Below are 13,947 nucleotides of genomic sequence, written 5' to 3'. Positions count from 1 at the left end.
TTAAGTGCTGCTGCAGCCAGGGCTGCTGACGGTGAGAGTGGGTGGCTACGGGGTGACCGACCGACTGATGCTGCAAATTGGGCCTGACCATATATCCAACTTCTGACCAACTTCTGTGTCCAGCTGCCGAGCCTCTGGTTGCCATAGCCGGGTCCTAGCTCTCCCCAGCTGCTGCCTGCATCTACCCACGCCGGGCCTCTCTCTCCCACCGGTGTGCATCGGAAGCTGGGTGCCCAGAAGTTGGCCCATCTTTCGGCGCACACCGGTGGGAGAGAGAGGCCTGACGTGGGAAGAGTGGAATGACCAAACTTCCGCTGGTGCTCTGCTGCCAATTAACTCACCGCCAGGACACCTCAATACTTGACATGTCACCTCTCCGATCCCTGCTGCAGCTGAGATTCCCACTCAGATGGCCTGTCCTGCTCAGATGATTACCGCTCAATTTTTAAATGTCCCGCACGGGCAGTGGCAGCTTTAGCTTTTTGCTGCCCGGAGATGGGGGGTGGCACTCCTCAGTGTATGATGTCACGATGCCACGTTGTCATATCAACATGGTGTCATCTGATGCAGCGGTGTCATGGGACATCACTTCGCCATGACGATGTGATGCTACAGGAGGGGGCCTGCTATGGACAAGGTGAGACACACACAAACAAATTGCCACCCCAAAAAAAATTGCCGCTCTACACTATAGCCTTCTTAGCCTCATGGAAAATCCGACCCTGTTCGCGGGACACTTAAAGATGGAGCAATGGCCGCACAGGACATCTGAGCGAGGATCGGAGTGGCGACATGTCAAGTCGTGAGGTGTCCTGGCAGTTTGGTCAACTTCTTTGACCATGGGAAGAGGCAAGCAGCAGCTGGGTAGAGCCGGTGCCCGGTGGCAGCAACCAGAGGTAAGTGGTAATTGTATCTGGGGGATAGTAGTAATTATATCAGGGGGGGAAGAAGCAATTGTATCTGCAGGGGGCAGTGGTAATTGTATCTGGGGGGTAGTAGTGGTGTTTGTACCTGGGGGGTAGTGGTAATTATATCTAGGGGGTAGGTAGGTATTCTCCATAAACAACTTTGCTTCATCTTCTACAAAGTAGGGAGCGATGCGTTGTAGAGGCCAGCGACAGGATGTTCAATACGTCCTCTAGTGTTTCCACGCTTCATCATTGTTGACCTGCCATTGGGTTCTTGGCTAATTTTCCAGTTATGTCGCCACGGGAACCAACACTCCCCATTTGTTCAGTTGTATCTAGGGGGTAGTGGTGGAGTTTGTATCTGGGGAGTAGTAGTGGTGTTTGTATCTGGGGGAGTAGTAGTAATTATATCAGGGGGGGAAGTAGCAATTGTATCTGCAGGGGGCAGTGGTAATTGTATCTGGGGAGTAGTAGTGGTGTTTGTATCTGGGGGAGTAGTAGTAATTGTATCTGGGGGTAGTAGTGGTGTTTGTATGGGGGGCTAGTATTAATTTTGTCTCGGGGGGTAGTGGTGGAGTTTGTATCTGGGGGTGTGTGTAGTGGTGTTTTGAATCTGGGGGGGTAGTGGTGTCTGTATTGATGGGGTATTGTGTGTGTGTATTGTGGTGAGTAATTATTATCTGTGGAGAAGAGGGGGGTTATGTGGGCAGTGTGTGTGTGTGGAGGGGGGGGGGATTGTGTGTGTAGCCAGGGGAGGAGGGGGTAATTGAGTGATAGTAGAGGGGGAAAGAATGAGGAAGAGGGTGGAAGGGTGAGAGGGGGTGCAGCGACACAGTTGGGGGGAGCGATCGAAACTCTAGTCCTGGGCCCCAGGAAATCTGTTAGCGGCCTGGCAGCAGCTCTAAAGGCACAGTCGAAGGGATTAATATTTGCCACATTTGGGTTTTGCCCACCAACATCATTTACTATTATTGTATAAAACACAACCAGTGGACACTTCATTCATTATAATAGCATAAAGCAGATCCAAAAGCCACCCCGCACCCAGTAATGGATGCTAAATTATCTCCCGCCCATTTCGATCAGAGAGCCTGACAAATCCTAAGGCGGTACCCACAATGTTTAAAAATATTAAAAAGCTTCACATCATCCCTTGGTGTTTCCGAGTCCATTCCTCGTGTCACCAAAATGAGCTACTAGTAGCAACATGTTTTAAGACGTTGAATCTGGGTGAGTGACACAGACAGAGGTATTTGGATGTAATCCCGGGAAAGTTCGTTTGCAAACCCAGCAAACTGGAACGTGGAATGTATTTGCCTTCTTTTAGTCCCTTCCCTTTGAGTGATGTCACTGTGCGTTAGGAAAGATATCCCCAATCTTTCTCGGGCACTGTGCTCTCTCTCTTCTGTTGCTGGAGGCTCTAGCAGGAAGAGGGGAGGAGGCAGGGCCAGTGTGGAGGAAATATGTGATCTGCACGTATTTTCTTTTCAATGTCCTCGCTGAAAGAGAAACAGAGATCGCTTAAGGTGGATTAACGTAGCAGAAAGGGACAGTCCCAAGTAGCTAAAAAAATAAATAAAAAAAGTTAAACAAATTACCGGTATTACCGACTTCTTTAGAAAAATGAACCCACGCTTAAATTACCATGTTACTCCTTTGTATCCTGCTTATGTTTGTCTGTTTGACTAATGATGGTGTAATCATTATTTAACTACAAATGAAACAGAAACAACAACAATCTGATTGTAGATTTGAGATTTGACAAACTGTCTCGTCACCAAAACACATTCGGTAAAGATTGTAAACACTCCCCAAAGCTTTTGTCTTTCTCGGAAATCATGAAAATGTTAAATAAGATCATACTATAGGTTCCCTTCCTTCTTCAGGGTGTTCTATGCATGTGTTATAACCACTAGATTTCAGAGGGGAAAAAAGGGTCAAAGTCAAGTTATTTCATTGCAATTAATTAAGGCTTGTTTTAAAGCCAAAATATATTTGATCAATTACTTGATCAAATAAATACATCTACATGTCAGCATAATTAAACATAAGCAGGGAGGTACAATGGCATAAATACTCAATGGTATAGCCAAGTGTTACAATTGTACCCGTTTACAAAGTAAGCAGGGATGCGCTACTAGAATAGAATCCAGATGGAGAAGTGTACAATTGTTCATTGTCCCAGAGCACAATCTAGAAATCACCATGTAAACAATGTAGTTATATATTTGATTCAGTTTGTAGTGTGTTTTATTTATTCAATGGACACAATGAAGAGACAATCCAGTCCGCGCAGCACTTTCAGTTAAAAAAAACTTTTTTGTTTTAATATATGCAGCATTTGATTACTTTTAATGAAAACGAATTACCTAAGCTGCAGATTGATTAGTTCTCCTGTGATTGGTGATTGATCAGCAAAGATCCTGCTTCCTGGGTTCACTAAATGGCTGCCTGTCAGTTTCAATCAATCCTTCAGTCAGTTCAGTCAGTGTAACTCAACAGCTACAATGTATTCTTATATTACTAAAGCCAAATTATCTATTGTTACAATTTGCAGCTCAAAATGCTGGGAATATTGGCAACAATTTATCCCAAAAAGGAAAGTGTTACAAAGATCATGTACTGCTGGGAGCTGCTAAAAAAAAACGGCTATAGAAATCATAGGATGCTCAGTATATTAAAACATTAAAATGGTATTAAGAGTTGAATAATAAAAAATAAAAAAATGCAGTAAGTATTGTGTAATACTACAGAACTGTAGGATATTGCATGGATTGCTCCTTCAGGAGAAGAGCAGATTTTGTTTATATATTTACAGTAGCTATGGATATTTTATTACGTAGATGGACTGAACTTTGCATCCACCATCACATTAGCCCATGTAGTGGGCTTATAAGATAGATATCGTTCCAAACCGTGCATTGCTTTTCAGGCCCATTTTGGCTTAAAATTGGCTAAAGGGCCATTCCCATACGGTATTAATTTACCAACTAAATTGACTTAGGAAGATGAAATCACCAAATGAAGAGAGGACTTAGGGGCTATCCTTTTACCAACACCCACACACCCACACACCCACCCACACACCCACACACCCACACACCCACACACCCACACACCCACACAAACCGTCTTATCACAATAGAGCAGGAGTGGCCAGCTCCAGTCCTTAAGGGCCATCAACATGTCTGGTTTTAAGGATATCCTTGCTTCTTCCGCACAGGTGGCTCAATCAGTGGCTCAGTCTGATTGAGCCACCTGTGCTGAAGCAGGGATATCCTGAAAACCTTGACCTGCTGGTGGCCCTTGAGCACTGGAATAGGCCACCCTTGCAACAGAGGTTTCATAAAGCTCGTAAAGTCACTGCAAAGCATATGGCTACCCAGGCCCACCGCAGGATTTCTGGGGCTCCAGATTTTTTATACATGTACCTCTGTACAAACATCCACACTGATATAGTCAACTTGGTCAGCGCAGATGCTGGAGTGTGCTGCTGTTTGAACTAGCATCTGGATCTATGGATATTGATCTCACCAAATTACTCATTAATGTGCCTTGTATATATACACCTCCATTGACATCCGCGCTGATATAATTGACAAGATCAACGCAGATGCAGGAGTGTGCATGAACAATACACCACTCTTGCAATATTATTATATTGTTCCAATATCCACGAGTGCCTCATCATGAGAATTTCCATGGTGTGAAATTATGGTGGACTCAGATTTATCTGTTTATTTCACGCAGGGAAGAAAGGTCTGTGTACTCACTCCTCCCCTTTGTGCCCCTATCTAGGGCTTTTCTATTTCTATAGAATCCTATGTGATGACTTATTTCAGTCATCAAATATACACTTATGTATGATCGTGAGTACTCATCCTACGATCACAGTCACTACACTAGTGTCTGATTTTTAATACCCAATATTTTACATTCATTTGTTGACAGTAAAACGATTTTAACGACTTCACAAATCATCTTCAGTGATTGAGTGCTTATAAACTAGCTTTCCTGTTCTTTTGTATCCGCTCCAGATTTTTGCAAGTATTATGGTCCTGAGAGTTGTTGAGCAAGCAGGGGGAGACAGTTACAGTATATTATAACCACCCCCTAGAACTCTTCCTATTACTCTGCAGTATACAACTGCTGCTTTTGCTCCATAATAACCACCACAACTCCTCCCAAACTCCTATTGCTCCACAGAGGAGTTAAGTAGTGGGGAATGACTGTAAAGTTGTGGAGAACGGTGATAACTTTCTCTTTTGGAGCCTTCTATTTCAGGAAATAATATTTGCTCGAGCGATGCAAACTTTGTCACACTGCCTCTTGCTCAGCCGGTTTGTGCAGATTCTGTTAGACAGTAATATGCAAGTACAGGCTTGATAAGTCTGGCACTGCCAATGTGATGTGTCATGTTTGCATATGGGCTTTTGCAAGGGATTACTGAAGCTACTAAATAGGCACGATGGTATTAACTCTACACAATAGATGTGAACGAGGTACAAGACTCGTCATTATTGCGTAAGTAAAGAAAGTAAGTGAGCGTATCACGAACAATGAAAAAAAAAACTGTTTATTGGTTAGTTAATTAGAAACTGACTTTTTGGATGAAATATATTGCAAACAACTACAATTTTGAAATTACTTAAATATCTAAGCATCTCATTATGGCAGATCAGAAAAGTGTCAAAAACGGTAAGACACAAAGTAATGGTACACACGGGGTTAATCAGTTTCGCGGGCCTTTTCAGTAAAAAAAAACATTTTGTTTGAAAAAAGTTTTTCTGTATTTAATCGATATTTATTGGAGGAAATATTTGATTAAAAGCCTATTTGTTTGTTCTCTAAGAAAGCGATGCCAGCTCTCTCTGGTGAAATGTGTAAATGTATATGCTAATACATTTTAATCACAAAAGGAAATATAAAGATAATTTAAAGCACAGCAATGCAAATATTAACCAAAATAGCCAAAGTAGCCACCAAAGTATAGGAATAATTGAAAAGCAAACCATATGAAGTTAAAATAGGTGTAACTCATTCAATACCATTTAAGAAATAAACTCATTCAATACCATTGATTAATATGACCCAATGGCATAGACATATTTTTTTTAAAGCTGCGGTCTCGTATAGGACCAAAGAGTACATCATTTGGGGATGCTTTTCTTGATAATTTGATGTATCAACACCCAACTATAAAGTCATCCAATTTATGAATGTATCATATATCGTCGTTGTAGAGGTAAAAGTCATTAACTACATTCTATGAGTACTGAGGAAAAGGGATTAAATGTTCTTTTGACATTATTTCAAAATCATACTTAATGAGTTTTATGTTTTGGTAACTCTGAACTAGGACTAAATATGACTCCTTGAGAAAGCGCCTATTTGGTGCGAAACGCGTGGGAGGAGATTCTCTGTCTATTTTTGATCTATGTTTTTTAGTATGTAATCAATAAACAACTTTTTATTTTTTCATTCTCTGGTGAGTTCTGTTTTTCTCTATGGGGATGGGGATGGGGGGGGGGGGGGGGGCGGGGGTGGCAGTTCCACCAATCCCCTTTTTGCTTCTTATGACTAAAATAGGCACTTACTGAGTTTTTCAATAGGGAAATCCAAATCAGGAAGTGCATCTAGTGAGTTTTTGGCAAACATGCACTTAATGAGATTCACCTCTACAACAATATGTTTACTAGGATAGGAACAAGATAAGGGTGAGATAAATTATATAAAGCAGTAAAACCTACCATTTACTTTGATACATTTTTTGCAAACATTTTCATGATTAACTTTCAATAATTATTTTAAAACACATGTGCGTCTGTTTGAATTTTTTTCTAAAACATTGCCACGGGTATTACTGTACTTTATTACCCTAATCACTCTTATTAGTTCTGTACAGTAGACATCATCTTTGACCCCTGAATATTAGGATCAGAGTTAACAAATTATTTGTCTTTCATGAAAACCATATATAAATTGTTTATTTTTTCAAATGACTACGGTTTTGCACATATAATTCTTGAATGCAGTGAAAACTGACGAATATTGACATAGCTCACTCTTTCCCATTCTCATTCATTAAGCCCTGATATAACCCAGTTAACCCTTTGAGTGCTGGAGGCGCCATGGCACTTCGTGATCACGTGACCGTTCCTTGGGTTTGATTACCTAATCGCGGCACCACTGATGATGAATAGTACTCCTCTTCTGTTCCTCAGATAGTTAGATGGCCTTCAGTGCTCCATAGGAGGGCAGGCTAAACGCGATGTCCCCTAGAAAACGGGCAACTAGCATATGATGTAGCTACCAAGCCATGGGGCTCTTGGGGTGCCAGACCTCCTGACATGATAGCATGAAGGGACACCAAAAGGCAGAGGAGGAGGAGCACGCGGACAAATGTCTCAGGCCCGGACGCCAAGAAGGGAAGCTCCTTTTGACTGCACCACCTGTGCTGAAGCAGGGATATCCTTAAAATCCAACCTGTTGGGACAACTGGAGTTGGGAACCACTGACATAGATTAATTCTTTAAATAGAAGCCTCTACTAATATAGTCATTGGAAAGTTGGCTGCCTATTTAGACAAGTAGGAACAGCGACCTCATATTTATTTTTAGAATGCAGTTTTCCCAGGTAAGGTGGTGAATTGTTTCATAAGTAACTCCTTCAAAGCAGATTGAAGCCAATGAGAGTTTTCATGCAGTAGTGCCCCCTTCCCCCCCCCCCCCGTCAGCACTATCAACGTTTAATGAACAATCCCCAATGTATCCTTAGGATGAAAGATGCAGTTATGGACTCTGTAGGTGATGCGTGCAGAGGGGAAGGCAGGAGACTTGTTTTGGGGAAAATTACATAAGCTTTTATTCCGCCACAGATTCAACAACATAAAGTATAGGCTTTTCCTTAGGCCAAAGTTCAGGTTTCCCAGCGGATGAAAGTCCATGTACCTCTACATACAGTAGTTACCTGGGCTCTTTATGCATCTGGGATATGCACAACTGGCCTGCACACCCTGGCATCCCTAGGAAGAAAGTCCACGCACACGTGGTCTGTATGCAGACCAGAGAGAGTAAGAGAAGCATTTCCCTTTCCTGTCTTTAAAACCCATGCTAGAGTAAGGTAGGCTCGTTAGTAGTCCTGCCTTCCTCCAGGATTAACCACTACCTGGCTGACACCCAACAGCTCTATCTGTTGTAATTGGGCTTGCCTGTGTTACAGACTCTCAACTACTATTTGTAAGCAAGTCTGAAATGTATAAACTGCCAGTCATGGCCTCCATTATTTGATATGACTTTGCATCTCTTTCTTTATAGTTGCATAGTCCACACTTTTTGTATTGAGGTTCACAACAACAGGTAAGCGGTCACGTGTTTTATTGGCTTTAACCTCACAGCATAAAGTTGTTAATACATTTCTTCCATTGAGTCATCTCTTTAGAACTCTAGTAACTGGTTCTCCAGCATTTGTAAGATTATTGTGAGTCAGGAGACGGATCATGTGATCGCCAGGGTTGCCACCTTCAACTGAAGGCCAACCCGGAGATTTTTTTTTTTAAATGTCGTGCTTACCTTCAGCGGGGTCCTCCCGGCACCTTATCAGTATGGCTGCACGGCATCAAATTGCGCCGCGTTGCAAAGACAACAAGATGCTACGTGACATCATGACGTCACATGGTGTCAAGTTGCCATGACAACGGGACGCCTTATGGCGCCTAGGCATCACATGATGTCGCGTTGTCATTGCAACGTGGTGCTGTGTGACATCGTGACATAACGTAGCGTCTCGTCATGGCAACGGGCGTCGTGATGCTGTTATGTTACGGAGTGTTCCCGTTAGCATGGCAACGCTGCGCAATTTGACGGAACACGGCCATATTGACAAGACTTGCAGGGGGAAGATGCTGGGAGATGCAACCACAACCCGCCGCAACCCAGAGGTTTACTAGGTAAACCCGTAGCCCGGAGATACGAGGCCAAAACCCGTAGTCTCCGGGTGAAACCCTGGTGATCGCTAGTGCCGGGGTCAGTGGCCACAACCACCCCTACTTGTTTTTATTTTTTACCATCTTTATTTTGTTAACAGGATGGGACCCTGAGTGTTATGTATATCTTTATTTATATAGCGCCATCTATGTACAGTACTTAGCCTGATGAAGCTCCAGAGTGTGTGAAACGCGTTGCGGAGTCAATCTTGTACAGGACAGACACTCAGTTGCTCAGCTGACACTAGCCTTCCAACGGAGCCTTGAGCTGCCTTTATCTGGTTAACTCCAAATGGGGGTAGTGTTGTAGCTGTAGAGACACGGCGATTGCGGTGAACTAATCCTTGCGGGCATCGCGAGAGGACGCAACCCGGAAGTAACATCTGAGTATAGCCGAGCCAGTTGGTCCCAGCGCGCGTGATTGATCTGTGAGCCTCGGCGTCTACCCCTGGGTTCCACATCAACCTGTGTCAAATGTCCCTGTACCTCTTACTACTGGATTAATTTTACCTTACATGTAAGTTACTACTTACAATTGTTTTATTATGTCTAATACATAAATCTTTACCCTTGGTGCGCTTCTGTGCCTTTTTTTCTTGCGTGATCATCCGCCGTTGGAGTCCCTCCGCAGCGGATCTTGGTGATGGAGGGGTGCCGTCACGTTACAGCAGCAGCAAAAGGGGAGAGTAGATCTACTTCAAGATCTTCATTTTAGGAAGCATGAGCGCGGATTGATTGACTTGTACAGTACATAGCGCTTTACAGCAGTACCACACGTGACATAATAGAAATAAGCGTTTCATACATAAAAGTGGACATTAGGAAAAGGAGTCGCTGCCCCAAAGAGCTTACAATCTAAGTGGTAAGTAGACAGAACTTGCAGAGACAGTAGTATGGTATATTATAGGCTAAAGCTGGTAAATTCCGAGCATTATTGAAATCCCTGCCCTCTGATTGGTTAAAATTCCGGGCATTATTCATTAAGTAATTGCCCGGAATTTTTGTCACCCTGCCAAGTTTTTTATTTCTAGCCAATCAGCTTTTCTTGGGTCAGAAGAGCTCTCAGACAGGGAAGTGGATTGGTCAGGAGGCAGCAGCCAGGCAGTGACTCCTCTCCCTCCCTCAGCAGGACACAGTGAGGAGGGAGAGAGTATTTGTAGCTGCAAAATAAGGCCGCGCTTATGGTGCCGGCGACGGCAGAAGAGACGCGACGGCGACATCACGCTGCGGTCACTGAAAAAATCAAATTTAATTGACTTCCAGCGATCACGACCAAGCCGTCGCGCCGTCACGTCGCTCTTACTATAAGTGCACGCGATGGATTCAATGCATTAATTTTGATGCGACGACGCGTCGCTGTTGCCATCACCGGCACTATAAGCGCGGCCTATGTGTCTGTCTCCAGAGTTTGTTTGTAGCTGCCGTTTGTCTGTCTGGTGTGTGTGTGTGTATAGAGCTACAGTGTGTATGGTGCTGTTTTGTAGTGTATGTTTCTGTGTGTGTGTAGAGCTGTAGTGTGTGTGGTGCTGTTGTGGGTGTAGCTGCAGAGTTTGTGTGTAGTAGTAGTTTGTGTGTGTGTGTGTGTGTGTGTGTGTGGAGCTGTTGTGTGTGTGTGTGTGGAGCTGTTGTGTGTGTGTGTAGAGCTGGTTGTGTGTGTGTGCAGAGCTGCAGTGTGTGTGTGTGTAGAGCTGCAGTGTGTGTGTGTGTGTGTGTGTGTGGTGTGTGTGCAGAGCTGCAGTGTGTGTGTGTGTAGAGCTGCAGTGTGTGTGTAAAGCTGCAGAATGTGTGTGTGGTGTTTGTGTGTGTGTGTAGAGCTGCAGTATGTGTGTGTGTGGTGTGTGTGTGTAGAGCTGCAGTATGTGTGGTGTGTGTAGAGCTGCAGTATGTGTGTGTGTGGTGTGAGTGTGTATAGAGCTGCAGTGTGTGGTGTGTGTGTGTGTGTGTGTATAGATCTGCAGTGTGTGTGTGTAGAGCTGCTGTGTGTGTGTGTGTGTGTGTGTATGGATATAAATAGCTGCAGTGTAAGTGTATATAGAGGTGCTTTAATTTATTTACCATTTTATTTTAATAAAAAAAATCTATATAACTGTACAAAAGGGTCTATTATTTATGAAAATGCCTACATTTAGCCTACAATAGTAATAATCCCCTCAGAACAGGGCATTACTGGCCAATAATGCCCTGGCTGGGTTAAAGTCCCTCGGCTTCGCCTCAGGCCTTCAACTTTTCCAGCCAGGGCATTATTGGCCAGTAATGCCCTGTTCTGAGGGGATAATTACTTAAGTATAGCTATGGATACACACAATAGAAAATTACAGAGGATGGGATGTAATTAGATGTTCTCTTAATATTTCTATAATTATTGGGTTGCAGGTATTTACTGTAACTATATTTCATGATCCAAAGGATATACATTGTTCTTATTACTAATATTAATTAACATTAGAAGTGTATTATTATCAAAATGCTAACAAACAATTTTTAAATATGGTGCGGCATTCAATGTTTTTTTTAAAAATAAAATGCAGATGCAATAAATTAGTTCCAGTTGTTGAAATTCATTCACCAGAAGACTCCTGAGCATCAGCCAGCAAGCATCAGCATCAGCATCAGCATGCGGCAGCACAGCAGTGCCATGATATAGTATGGCGCAGATAGCCCTTTCAATAAATGGGCTAACGTGCTATACAGCGGCCTGCAGAAACTCATGGAGACTGCCTCTCCCCGAGAAGAGCAGGGCTGCCTGTTGGCTCTCTACGACATGTGCCACGCGGACCAGCGGTGCACTATGAAGGGCCACAGTCGTGACTATATGGCCTGGATTGAGGAATTGGGAGCTGGTTTCCTAGATGCGGCTGCTGAGGAGGAACAGCACGGTCCCTATCCTAATCTGGTGAGTGACTATGTGTGCAAAATAACCGGTGAGATGCTGGGGGAGAATAGACCTTTTTCACCCTCTTTAGCGGTGCAAGCGTGGGCCCATTACCTGCGAGTTACTACCGGCTCCATACTGATGACCCCAAGGTCCGTTGCTACTAAGGTGCCGTCTGAGAACCCATTACCTGAAAATGCAGTGATGAGCGTGGCGTCCTATCGGAAGCTACTCACTAAGGTATCTGATGCTGTGCTGGAGGAGATCAAGGCTGGAGGCTCCATCGCGGTACTTCTGCCGGAGTGTCGACACATCATACCCGGAGTGTTGAGAACGGCTGTCTGGTGCGAGAGGGAGCTTCACCAACCGTCCGTGATGTCATCGGAGATTACCCTAGCTGACCGGAAGACGACGAGGCCCTGGAAGATCTTTACAAGGTTTCGGAGGTGCCTGCTCCTAGCCGGAAGACCCACGAGACGACATCAGCCCAGCAGAGCAGTGAGGATACATCCGATCCACAGGTTCCGGTGATGACCACAGCCCCGCTGAAAGAAGAGGGTGCTTTGACCCAGCTGGTTCCTTTGGAGACGTACATCTTGGAGGTACCGGCCGGTACTTCTTTTCTAGTTGTTGCTGCCACCCTTCGGGTGCAACCAGAAGTCACCATCCCGACTTTGGCCACCGGGGCGGATACGGAAGTCGTGACCTCCGCACCGTTGAGTAAGGCCGAGGCCGGCTATTTTCTCCAGCAGTGTCATGCCCGAGGCAAGGCCAGAGACTGCAAGTAGCCAAGGACAGTGACCTCCACAAGGTACTTGCGGTGATGGGCTGAGGTAGGAGCCAGACGCCTGAGACTTTGGGACATGATACTGCTATTAAGGCCTCACCAAGCGTTTCCCAGGACACTGACATTGTGCCAGAACCTATCCATGATACTAGGGTGTGGGAGGGCTTTGATGATGATGTGCCTAGGAGTGGGTTGTCCGATTATACCATGTCTTCATGGGAAGGTTCCTGTAAATCTGGTAGTTCTAGACGACCATCTACTGTGGGTTCAATGCAGGATGAATGCATTGAAATGCCTAGTTCTGGTGTAAAGAATGTTGTACCATGGTGGGATCCAATGTTCCAAGGATATGTGCCACACATAAATAGGACTAGGTTCCTATTAATTCAAGGTAGCACAGTGGACCACTGGTGGGAAGACGGCGAGTTTACCCCGGAAGAAACAGCAGAGATCCTTAGGGATTGTAGTAGAGATATAAGGCTAGGGATGATAACACCTTCAGGGCTGGAGGTGGTAGATAAAGAAACCCTATCTTCAGAGCAACTATTTTAGGTACTCCCAGGGCAAGCCTGTGGGCAGAACCTTATTAAGAATAGCAGGCAGATCGTATAGTTGTCCAACATTATAGGAAGTCACACGGTTTTGATTACCCTTATGTTCCTGAACGCCTTTTGAGAAAGGTGGAGGCCAATAGGGATGAATGGCTCAGAGAGGCCGTGTTGGACTATCTAGCTGTCCGTTGCGTAGTGGTGTACTACTACATCGAAGAGAAAGTGTCCTATCTAATGAGTGTATGGAAGGTAGGCAGGAACATCTATTTGGACAGGGTTGAGTATATCTCAGCGAAGGGCCAGAAGCGTTGCTATGGTGAGGGCAGGAAGGTTCGTAAGCCTGATCCCAGGCAATGCAGAGACCTGTTGTAATCTATTTTACAACCAAATCAGAAAAAACGACTTGTCATGAAATCAAATAATGTACTGTACATACTGTAAATGGATGTCTATCTGATGTTACTGACAGAAATATAGATTGGCTAAATATATTTCCCTAATATAACTTTAACAAAATACAGCAAGTGTTATTTAATTTTAAAAAAAGTGTTCTTTATTATGAGGAAAATTATAGATAACCGATACCGAGAATATCGTGACTGGCATTAAATGCCTTAATTATTCAATTTTACAGGTATTTCTTTCTTCCACAGTTTAAATAATTAACATAAAACTTGTGCCATAATATACATGTTTCGTAGAATAAGCATATGGATAGATGGAGCTTTTCCTTTACATTGCCGTCTTTCAGTTAACGTTAACATATACAGAAATGCAGACAACCTTAGAAGTGCTTGTGAAACCGTATGTGAGTGCAATTGTTTCTCTAGATTAAGATTATTTAC

Source organism: Ascaphus truei, chromosome 5 (assembly GCF_040206685.1).
Source record: "Ascaphus truei isolate aAscTru1 chromosome 5, aAscTru1.hap1, whole genome shotgun sequence".
Lineage (NCBI taxonomy): Eukaryota > Metazoa > Chordata > Amphibia > Anura > Ascaphidae > Ascaphus > Ascaphus truei.
The sequence above is the reverse complement of the archived record's forward strand: the minus strand, read 5'-3'. Positions refer to the sequence as shown.